Source organism: Anopheles gambiae, chromosome X (genome assembly GCF_943734735.2).
Source record: "Anopheles gambiae chromosome X, idAnoGambNW_F1_1, whole genome shotgun sequence".
Lineage (NCBI taxonomy): Eukaryota > Metazoa > Arthropoda > Insecta > Diptera > Culicidae > Anopheles > Anopheles gambiae.
The window spans coordinates 26073070-26085526 of record NC_064600.1 but is presented as its reverse complement, the minus strand read 5'-3'; the positions used below and the strand labels follow the sequence as shown (position 1 = coordinate 26085526).

Here is a 12457-nt window from a genome sequence, read left to right as displayed (position 1 = left end):
CAATGCTGCTGCTAGACGGCATAAACCCTCGTCCCCAGAAACTGTGACTGCAATTTCAAACCTGGAGAACAAACGGAACTGGGTAAACATTGCGATGATATCCTTGGCAAATCAGCAGAACTTACTCAGCATTGAACAGGTCAACAAGGAAGTCGTATTCTATTAACGATGGAACGTGATAGGATGAAAAAAACTTGAAGCGTTAGTTACAGCTTCTGCAATCTTATTTATGTTGTTTATTCCAAGCATCAGCTGACCGGCGTCGATTTTGACAGACAAATTGTAAACAAGGTTTACAAAATGGTGACCCTCTCAATCGCTCTGTCGGAACCTGTATAGAGTCTAATAACCTTGCACAAATTGATAGCGAGCCATTGTTGCAGCCATATCTTGTAATTGAAGCGATTTGTGATTAAAAATAGTTTTGTCGTCGTTGTTTTTGTGGAAATCACTATGAATAAAAGTTTCTCGAAGCGGATCAAATATAATTCTTACTTGTATCGCCACTGTGATCGTTTGGAACATGAAAACCAGATAGATGACGGTGCCGGCCCTAGTGGAACTTCCAATGGTATGATGTGTATTGCAATTATGTATTACTTCATTTATAAGAACTATTTTGATACGTGTTGCAGTAGCTGAACAAGGTATGAATTCTTCACAAGGCAGTGATGCACTTGCACAGGATAATATCGTCGGTGAAACTTTCTACGAAGGGGAAGCTGCTTATCTATCAGAAGCCGATGATGATGTAATCGACTATTTAATGGAAAGTTCGGATGATGATATAGATCCAGCAGCATCAGATGACCCATTCTCTGCTGAAGATGCTTTGCGTCAATGGGCAATATCAACAAACCAAACATACGACTCGATTGCCCAAGTGATGGATATAGTTCGAAAAGTGAGTTCCTGTAACCTACCTAAAGACGCTAGAACCCTACTAAAATCAATCGAAATATTTCGGCTGATATCCTGACGGTAGAAGGTGGTCAGTACTGGTATTATGGAGTGCAGAAATGTCTCACAAACAAGCTAAGGTACATTCATGAAAATGCTTCTGTCTTACTTTTCATGAACAAACTAATTAATGTCTGTTTGCAGTGATACATCTCTGAATTCGGACACCACACTCTTGCTTAATGTATCCATCGATGGTTTGCCGATATTTAAAAGCAACAATTTACAATTCTGGCCGATTTTAATAAATATTCATAATGTTGTGCGAGTTGCGCATTGCGTTTGCTGCTTGGGCAAACTGACATATGTCAGTCAGGGATTGGGTTTGTCGCTTGGGTTTGCATTTTTTGTGACAGTAGAATTCGGAGTGCGACACGCACACATTGAAGGTATAATAAATGTACTTTAGTCTTGCATGCGACATCAACGAAGAGAGATCGTCTTGTCCGTGAGGGCTCCCGATTTATGGTGAAAGAAAACTTACTACCCCACCCCCTCAAGTTACAGTCCACCGCTAGAGACACAACATTGTGGTCCTTCGAACCGGATAAAGTTACCCAGTGTTGTGATAAGTGGTTTGTCTTTCTCGCGTAAAGTCGGTACAAAGGAACATCCGAGACCGGGTGTTAAGGGCTCTAGACGCCCTACAGTGACGTGACTTTCGGTGCGTTACTACTGACAAACAGATCGAACAGTATCCGTAAACGCGAGTGTTTTCGGTCAGTGCTGTTCGACGGAAGCTGCCTGAGGGCATTCCAGACAACAAGAAGGGAAAAGTGTTCTTTTCAGGAGAAGTGTTTGGCTTGGGTTTTAGCGGTTGCAAATGGCGTGCCGGTGCAAGTGAATGTGTGTTAGTGCGTTCAGCTTGGTATCGGTTCGTGTGCAATTGCGCAGTGGCGCAAGCGAATGTACGTGTACGTGTATGCGCGTGTGTGTGTGACAGCTTAGCTTGGCGCGGATTCTTGTGCAAAGGCTCGATACGACGTTGATGGTGTGTGTGCATGTGTGACGAACGATGCCATCACCATTTACTCGATCGAAAAAGCTAAAACGAACACCAGTTAAGCGTGGGACGACATCACCGAAACCAACATCATCACAACAAAAGCTAGTAGAAGACAATTCCGACGAAATGGAGGCACATCTGAAAGTGTTGGAGAAGCAACGGGAAGCAGTGTGTGGAAAGCTTAGTCGTGTGTGTGCAGCTTTGTGTGACAGTGCAGAGCAGCCTAACCTCAACGTAAAAAACGTGCGCTTCCTTCAACTCCAGGAAAAGGCTTTAGAAAACATCTATAGCGAGTGCAACGAAATACAGAACAAAATCTACGAGTTATCGCTGCACGATGACCAAGACAAAGAGCAGAATGACAAATACATCGAATTTGAGACAAGTTTCAATGACGTTTCGTTGAAACTGACCTCGTGTTTCGATGCCGTAACGAAAGTTGAAGTAGCCGTTCCACCTGCTCTCCCACTGACCCAGCAGCAGGCTCAGCCCTACCTCCCTCCGTTGCAAGTGCCCCTACCGACTTTTGATGGGTCATACGAAAAGTGGTATTCGTTCAAGGCGATGTTCACCACGGTGATGAACCGATACCAGCAAGAAGAACCGGCCCTGAAGCTTTTTCATTTGCGAAACTGCCTTGTCGGAAAAGCGGCTGGTATCATCGACGATGAGCTGGTAAACAACAACGACTACGAAGCTGCCTGGAAGGTTCTCACTCAGCGGTATGAAGACAAAAGAGTGGTTGTGGATAAGCACATTGAAAACCTTTTCAGCTTACCCAAGATCAACCAGGACAATGCTTCGAGCCTTCGTAAAGTGATTGACACCTGCTCTAAAAACGTTGAGGCATTGAAGAATCAGAACCTTCCGGTAGGTGGTCTCGGTGAGCAAATGTTGGTCAACCTTATAGCTGGTAAGTTAGACAAGAAGTTGCGAGTGGCTTGGGAGACGGAACAAAGGAAGAACTTACTTTCTTCCTACGCCGCTATGATGGAGTTTTTGGAGGAGCAGTGTCGAATTTCTGAGAAGCTCGATACCAGCGTGAAAACATCGACGGAAGGTACGAAGCCGAAAACAGTGGTAAGGAGCCTGGTAGTGAGTGAACCTAAACCGTTAGCGAAGTGTCCAGTATGCAGTGCTGCTCATGAACTCCGAGCTTGTGAACTTTTCAGGGCTAAAGGTGTTAAGGAAAGGTTCGAGATTGCAAAACGGTTCGGTGTTTGCTTCAATTGTCTCTCCAAAGGCCATCAATTGCGAGCATGTTTATCCAGTTCTTGCCGTCGTTGCGGTAAGAAACATCATAGCTTACTCCATGAAGATTCCCCAAGTCAGGTTGCTACTAACGTAGGTCAAACGACATCTAGTGAATCAGTGATAGAAGAATCCCAAACAGCCAACGTACAAGCTGAAACACCGACAACCCTGTGCGCAAGTGACGTGGAACCGGAGAAGCAGACCGTCCTTTCGACTGCCATTGTTTTAGTGGATGGTTTGTGCGATTCTCCCTACCCTTGTAGAGTGGTATTAGACTCTGCTTCGCAGATGAACTTTGTCACCGAGCGATTTGCAAACCTTCTCTCCCTTAAGACAAAACCCGCTGACGTCACGGTCAGTGGTCTGAACGGCAATAGAACTCGTCTTTGCCGTAAACTGCGCACGACGATTAGGTCTCGTGCCAGTGACTTTACAGCTGAGTTAGACTTCCTAGTGACACCACGAATCACTGGGGAACTTCCGACGAAGTCTTTCGACATATCACAGTGGCCCATCTCGAGCGAACAGGTGCTGGCCGACCCTACCTTCAACAGAAGAGGACCTGTCGATATGCTGATTGGCGCTGGAAGTTTTTGGAACCTGATGCTTGACGGCCGATGTGAACTCGGCCCGAACCGACCTGCGCTGCGATACACAAAGCTGGGTTGGATCGCTGGAGGTGTGATCGCGAGCGACACGACGGTCGTTGCGCGTACACTTTGCCAAACTGCTGACGATGAGCCGCTCATCGAACTGCTGAGGAACTTCTACAAGGTAGAATCCTGCGACGAGCTCCGCCCTTCCCCGAAGGCGGATGACGAAGTGTGCCTGGAACACTTCCGGCGCACACACGAGCGAACAGAGGAGGGACGGTATGTAGTACGACATCCATTCAACGAACGTAAACGCGAGCTTGGCGGCTCGCGAGACATAGCGCTGCGACGTTTTCTGGCTTTGGAGCGAAAACTTGACAAGCAGCCGGACTTAAAGGAGCAATATTCGCGGTTCATCCGAGAATATGAGGATCTCGGACACATGCGCGAGATTGTGGAAACACCGAATGACGACCCAGGATCGGTGTTTTATCTACCGCACCACTGCGTGCTGCGGCCTACGAGCACGACAACCAAGCTGCGAGTCGTGTTTGATGGATCAGCGAAGACGTCAACCGGCGTCTCGATCAACGACGTTTTGATGACTGGACCGACGGTTCAGAACGATCTTACTGCAATTTTGCTTCGTTTCAGAGGATTTCAGTACGTCTTCACACTCGACATTCCGAAGATGTTTCGTCAAGTGGTGGTCCATCCGGATGACACAAGGTACCAGCGAATCTTTTGGAGGTACAATCGGAACGACCCACTTACGGTGCGAGAGCTGCTGACAGTTACGTATGGCTTGGGACCTTCCCCGTTTCAAGCAACCATGGCTCTGAAGCAAGCTGCAGAAGATCATCACGATGAGTTCCCAAGGGCCGCAGAGGTGGTCAATAGGGAGACATACATGGATGATATCCTGACTGGTGCCGATACCCTTGCTGAGGCTTGCCAACTACAGCGAGATGTGACTGGACTACTAGCGAAAGCCTGCTTCAGCGCTCACAAGTGGTGCGCCAACCATTCAGATATCGTTTTAGGTGTAGCTGAAGAACAACGAGGAGACACTTTCGAGGTTACGGACGACACCTCGAAGACCATCGTTAAGACACTGGGCGTGACATGGAACCCGTTGGAGGACTGGTTCTCGGTGTCCGTTCCTGACTTTGACAACCCAGAAGGAATGACTCGAAGGAAACTTCTGAGTCAACTGGCCAAAATCTTCGGCCCACTTGGATTCTTTGGCCCAGTAATCACCTACGCGAAGCTGATCTTGCGAGAAGTAGGTGAACTACAAATCGATTGGGACGACTCCATCCCAACCGAAATCGACGAGAAGTGGCGAAACTTTCGGACCGAGATGACATCACTGAGGGAAATCCGAGTTCCGAGATGGATTTCCTGGAAGGATGTGTTCCAGCTGAGACTACAAGGGTTCGCTGACGCATCCGACCAAGCCTACGGTGCCTGTTTGTACGTGCAGGGCACTTTCACCGACGAGGAGTCCAAGATGCAGCTTGTTTGCAGCAAGTCTCGGATCCTACCGAAAAAACGAAGTCCGAAGGAGAAGGCCATCACGACCCCTCGAGCCGAACTGTTAGCGGCACTGTTACTGGCTCGAATGGTCGTGAAGTTCCTGAACGCTACGGAGCTTAAGTTTGAATCAGTACATCTTTGGAGCGACTCAAAAATCGTCTTGGCTTGGGTCAAGAAAACGCCAGAACTACTGCAGACATACGTATCAAATCGGGTAAGCGAGATCCAGCAGCTTAGCCAATTCTTCCACTGGCATTACATTTCCACACATGACAACCCGGCCGATTTGATATCACGTGGAGTTACACCGAGGAAATTGATTGGTTCAACTATTTGGTGGCGGCCCCAACCAACACAGCACCTCATGAAGGATGAGGACGAAGTGGAAATTCCGGATAATGAGCTGCAGGAAATGCGAGCTGGAGTGGCTTTAGCCATGACTGTTCCGATCGAACGTTTTCCGATCTTTGACAGGTTGAGCAGTTACACACAGATTGTAAGGAGTATGGCCTACTTGGTGCGACTAGCTAGGTTCATCAAGTCACGCAAAAGGGAGGTGGTAAAGGGCCGACTGACAGCGAAGGAAGTGCGTACAGCGACGCTCTTAATAGTACGACTGGTTCAACGCGAGACTTTCCAGCCCGAAATCATCGCACTTATGGACGGTGCGAATACAAAACATCGACTTAATGGACTACAAGCGTTTTTGGATCCTGACGATGGGATCATACGAGTTGGAGGCAGAATCAAGCGAGCCTTCATACCTTACGACAGTCGACATCAGATGCTGTTGCCGGCTAAGCATCCAATCACTGAAGCTCTCGTTCGCGAACTACACATCGACAACCTACACATCGGGCAAAGAGGTTTGCTTGCAGTTGTACGTCAACGGTACTGGCCACTGAATGTGAAGAATACTATTCGAAAGGTGATACGGAAGTGCATCGTGTGTTTCAAGGCAAATCCGTTGAAGACGACGCAACTGATGGGTGACCTACCGTCGTATCGCGTCCAGCCAGCCCCCGTCTTTTCGAATACCGGTGTGGACTACGCCGGTCCCTTCTGGATAAAATCAACGACTTCTCGCAAACCGCAAATCACCAAGGCGTACGTGTGCTTGTTTGTGTGTTTGCAGACTCGGGCGGTTCACTTGGAATTGGTTTCAGACTTGACGACTGACGCCTTTCTAGCGAGTTTGAGACGGTTCATCAGTCGACGTGGATGCCCAAAAACGATACGCTCTGACAACGCGACTAATTTTGTCGGAGCTAAAACCGAGCTACATGAACTTTGGCGTATGTTCCAGAACGATTGTGCTACGAAAAAGATCACCAACTATTGTGTCGACAAGGGTATTGACTAGTCGTTCATACCACCACGAAGCCCACACTTTGGTGGCATTTGGGAGGCTGGTGTGAAGCAGGTCAAATACCACCTAAAACGTATTGTTGGCGATAGGAAGCTGTCTTACGAGGAGCTTTACACGACATTGACCCAGATGGAAGCAGTACTGAACTCTCGTCCCATGGTACCGAGTTCAGATGACCCATCCGACTACACTGCGATCACGCCTGCACATTTCCTGATCGGACGTGAGATGCAGACGGTTCCTGAACCTGACTACTCTACCTTGAAGGAAAATCATCTCTCACGATGGCAGTTAGTGCAGTCCATGCTGCAACACTTCTGGAAACGATGGACCGCCGAGTATCTGCCGGAGCTGCAGAATCGATCGAAATGGCTGAAGCGGAAGGTGATTAAAGTAGGATCACTTGTGCTACTAGCTGACCAGAATGCGCCACTACTGCAGTGGCCACTTGCCAGAATCGTTGCCGCACACCCTGGAGACGATGGTACAATTCGTGTCGTTACCGTTAAGACAGCGAATGGAGCGGAATTCAAGCGTGCGGTAACTGAGGTCTGTTTTCTACCGTTAGACGAGGATGAAAATTGAAATGACATTTCAACGCCGGGGAGGATGTTGTGCGAGTTGCGCATTGCGTTTGCTGCTTGGGCAAACTGACATATGTCAGTCAGGGATTGGGTTTGTCGCTTGGGTTTGCATTTTTTGTGACAGTAGAATTCGGAGTGCGACACGCACACATTGAAGGTATAATAAATGTACTTTAGTATTGCATGCGACATCAACGAAGAGAGATCGTCTTGTCCGTGAGGGCTCCCGATTTATGGTGAAAGAAAACTTACTACCCCACCCCCTCAAGTTACAGTCCACCGCTAGAGACACAACACATAACATGCCAGAAATTCCTGTTATGATTGTTTCAATTTACAGCGGAACAAAGAAACCTAGCATCGAATGTTTTTTAAAGCAGTTCATCGAAGAAATAAACCTATTAACTAACAATGGGGTACAAATCCCATTGTTGAGCCAAGTTGACAGCTGACGACTGAGTGTGTTTTCTCACTGTGCTCCGCGTAAATTCGTGAATTATTTCGTTGTTTCGGCCTAATTTTCGTCAAACTGCCGTTTAGCTGTGACATAAGCTGTCTCTGGTATTCCTGCCTTCAATTGTTCGCCACAACCTTTCCTGATTTTGCAGTATTCCTGCGTTTGTTCCTGAGTCCTGTGGCATCTATCTGCAACGGCAACTAAAATGGAGGGAGTTTGTTATGACTGCTCTGTGCCACTTGAATCGCTTGAATGTGGTATTATGTGCTCGTTCTGTGATGCTGTATATCACTCAGCGTGCACTAAATTACCTTTCACTGTGATCGAAGAGATAAAACGGACGGCATCTCTTCATTAGAGCTGTGTAGGGTGTTCGAATACTCTTGGCAACCCACATAGTAAAGCAGTTAAAACAACGGGTATGCAGGTCGGTTCCGCTCTCCGCTCTCATGCGCTTCCAGTGCTTGCGCAAACACTTGAATTCGCTTGCATCTGCATTCAGCTCCCGACGTACCGATTATACATTGCTGCTGCCTACCTTCCTCCCAACCACAGCACGGACGAAGGAAAAATAAATGCATTACTGGACACCGTCACAGCATTTACGACACACTAGGTCCAAACGACAGATTCGTGCTCGTGGGAGACTTTAACCAACCCGCTCTTTCCTGGTCGCCTGCGCAATCGAATCATGAAACCCCTTTTGTGTTTTTTGAACCTCATACTAGTTCAGTTCGTAGCACCCAATTCGTCGATGGACTGCACCAGAATGCGCTTTACCAACCTAATAACAACACTAACTCTATGGGGCGCATTTTAGACCTTGCATACGGAAATTGGTCAAGTGCAACAACTTCTTCGCTCATACGCGTCAGCGAACACCCGCTGCTGCCAATAGACTGCTATCACCCACCGCTCGAATTTGATTTGGAAATCACAGCATCGTCTATGAATCACGCTACCACTGTTACGGAAATAAAGCTCAATTACGCACGTGCTGAACTAAACTCAAGAGACTGATCTGCTCCTTCAACCAATCCTTTGAATGCTCAAACTATGCATCCATTGACCATGCCACGAACGATTTCTCAGAGTTTATGCGGGCCGCATTGCGTGAATGTGCTCCTATTAAAAAGCCCCATCGCGGACCGCCGTGGGGTGACCGCACATTACAAGCCCTAAAAAAAGCAAAGCGAGCCGCTTATGACTATTTGCGCGCTAGTCGATCCACACCGTGTCGGCTTTACTGCAATGGTGTTCATGCACTTTATCGACGTTATAATAGAGTCTGCTATCGTCGATATATACGCCACACTGAACGAAGCTTGCGAAAGTACCCTCGCCGCTTTTGGAGCTTTGCCGACAACATGCGCAAGTCAACTGGCCTCCCCGGGACTATTCGGTATAAGGATAATTGTGCACACTCGCCATTAGATATTTGTGAACTGTTCGCCACGCGCTTCGAGGATAGCTTCATCTCTAACATCACACATCCGGAGGCTGTTGCTTCCGCACTCGTGAACACTCCGGCAGATGCAATTCATGTCACGCTACCTATCGTCACCGAGACCCTGGTTACCCAAAAAATCGAGTGTCTCAAGCCGTCATACTCCGAGGGGCCAGATGGTATCCCAGCGACAATTCTCAAGCGTTGTGCCGTATCGGTAGCTCCTGTTTTAACTAAGATTTTTAACGAATCTCTGCGCACAGGAACCTTTCCATCACTGTGGAAGGTCTCATGGCTAACACCCATCCACAAAAAGGGCAGCAAAAACAAAGCAGTGAACTATCGAGGTATTACCTATTTAGCTGCCTGCGCCAAAGTGTTCGAGCTCCTCATCTATGAACCATTAATAGCATCTGCCGGCAAATACATCAGCACCAACCAACATGGATTCATGCCTAAGAGATCAACTACGACAAATCTGATGCAATTCGTTAGCGGCTGTTATAAGTCCATTGATGATGGTATGCAGGTTGATGCCATTTACACGGACATTAAGGCGGCTTTTGACAGTGTGTCCCACAACATTCTTCTGGCAAAACTTGATAGACTTGGATTATCACCACCCCTGGTAAAGTGGATGAAATCGTATTTATGTGGTCGTTTATATGCAGTTAGAATGGGCTCCCACCAATCTAGATCTATCGGTGCCTCTTCCGGCGTACCCCAGGGCAGCAACCTGGGGTATCTGTTGTTTCTGCTCTACATAAACGACTTGTGCACGGCACTCCCGGATAATAGTTGCCTACTCTACGCAGATGATGCTAAAATCTATCGTGAAATCCGTGAGCCCGAGGACCATCTTCAACTTCAAGCCACTTTGACTGAATTTGTCTCCTGGTGCAAGCGTAACGCACTAAGCGTCTGCATCGATAAATGCGCCATAATCTCATTCAGCCGTTCAAGAGCTCCAGCGCTGTTTAATTATACGCTTGATGGTCAGAACCTTGAAAGAGTGAACTGTGTAAAGGATCTAGGAGTCCTCCTAGATGCTAAACTCTCCTTCGAAGAACAGATAGACCAAGTAGTCGCCAGTGGCAATCGTCTACTTAGCTTGGTCATAAACATGACGCGCGAGCTTCGTGATCCTATATGTTTCAAGACACTGTACTGCGCACTTATCAGGCCACTGCTGGAATATGCTGGCTGTTAGAATCTGGCGCTCTAACCAAAAAAAAAGATAACAAAGTGAATTTGTTAGGTAAGCACTGAGGGTGCACCAAAAAATTAGTTTATTTCGCTATTCTCCGTTATCTTCGCTCTTGGGTGTTTTTTTCGCAATTATCCCATTTTGCGCGATTTTCTCCCCTTTTATGCCTATGTCCATACACAAAACATCGCCTTAGCTGACAGTTTGTTGGAACCTTATAACAGTTTCCAACACTAGCATTGTTTGGTGGCCAGCATCTACTCGGGCACTTGCGCAGCTAGAGTCCATCCAACGGAAGGCAACGCGCTTCGCCCTTCGTGATTGGCCGCGTCGTCTCGACTACAGAACTAGGTGTTTGCTGCTTGGGATCCCGCCTCTCGCCGAACGTGTTGAGCACACCAGTCTGGCATTTATCACGGGAATCTTAAACGGAACCATCGACTGTCCCGAGCTACTTTCAAGGATTCACCTCTATGTTCCTGCCAGAATACTTCGTCGCCGACCAATGCTGGCAGTCGCTGAAACCCGAACAACATTTGGCTCTCGCAACCCCCTTCTTTGTATGTGCCGTTTTTTAAATTCAGCTGACGATATTTACGAGCCTGGAATGACGATAACGGAACTGACTTCGCGTTTAAGTGTTCGGAATGCGTTCAACAATAACAATATATAAATGTTCTGTTCGTTATCTAATGTGTATTGTAAACAAATTTTGACTCGAGAGGGCTTCATAGTCCATCGATTAATAAACTAAACTAAACTAAACTAAACTAAATCAACGGCGTGAGAGTTGATGTTGTGGTACGCGCCATAATTGCCGATTCACCAGCACCAGGGCGTTTATAAAAAGTTAAATCAAAATTGCATTTTATACTTCTAAAGCACAAACTATTGATTTTATTCGTTTTTTACAGGTGTCGCCAACTTCAATTCATTTGATGGTTGTTTGAAATGCACTACCAAAGGTGTCAAAATGCAAGGAAGAACAACTTTCCTTAATTGTAGCGCACCAAAAAGAACCGATAGACATTTTAGAAAGCGGAAGTATGGTGGTCATCATAAACTTGACTCGCCACTACTTTTGTTTAATAATTTTGATCTTGTGAAGCAAATAATAGTTTGTGATCAACTACATTGGATAGATCTTGGTGTCACCAAACGGATATTGATCGGCTTGTTGTTTGGTAAATTTGGGTTAAAAAAAATTGTCGTATGCTGAAATAACGACAATATCTGGTATGTTAATGACAATCCAATTGCCAAAAGAAATCCATAGAAAATTTCGATCATTACGCGATGTGAATCACTGGAAAGGCTCAGAGTTTTCATCATTTTTATACTATGCAAGTTTTTCGGTGTTGAAAAACAACATGAGTGATCAACAGCACAAACATTATATGTTGTATTTCTGTAGTATAACATTATTCTCCTCGAACATCTACAAAAAACATTGGCCGCTTGCTAATAATTTAATTACTCTTTTTGTAAAAAAGTATGTTGATGTTTACGGACCACAGTTTATCTCGAGCAACGTTCACAATCTTACACACATATTCGAAGAAGTAGATGAACTTGGTCCACTGCGGACGTTATATTCTTATTCATTCGAAAATGCTCTACAACACATACAAAAAATTGTTGCCTAACGGATGGAAGAGCTTGGAACAAGTAATTAATAGAATTGCAGAACAAGAAGCGTATTATGTCCATAAAAAAGATGATATTTCAAGTTATCCATCTATTAAACAGAGAGGTAACATTACCACTCTCCATGTTCGCAAAGGATTTTGCTTGAAACCTGGACACCGAGATGGGTCGTTTTCAACCAAATCTGGAAATGTTTGCCAGTACACTAATGTAGTTGCACAGGAAAATGTAACAAGCCTAAAAATAATCGCCAGAAAATTAAGCAACTCAACTCATTGCTTTGATTATCCCTTTACATCTAAGCTGATTAATATGCACCGTGGAAATCTCCGAAATCTCTTTTGAGGAAACAGAAGTACAAAATGATTTACAAGATGTAAAATGTAAATTGGTA

The 12457-nt window shown here is 46.1% G+C and overlaps 1 long non-coding RNA gene and 1 pseudogene across 1 annotated transcript; both read left to right on the top strand.

Annotated features, from left to right (window-relative positions):
- The first annotated feature begins 469 nt into the window (after nt 1–469).
- Nucleotides 470–1211, top strand: LOC133392664 (uncharacterized). The gene is made up of 3 exons (XR_009765735.1): nt 470–571; nt 636–1040; nt 1105–1211. It is a non-coding gene; the product is annotated as an uncharacterized LOC133392664 (long non-coding RNA).
- Nucleotides 1212–7607: 6396 nt separating this feature from the next.
- LOC133391362 (uncharacterized) lies at nt 7608–12443 on the top strand (annotated as a pseudogene).
- The last annotated feature ends 14 nt before the right edge of the window (nt 12444–12457 follow it).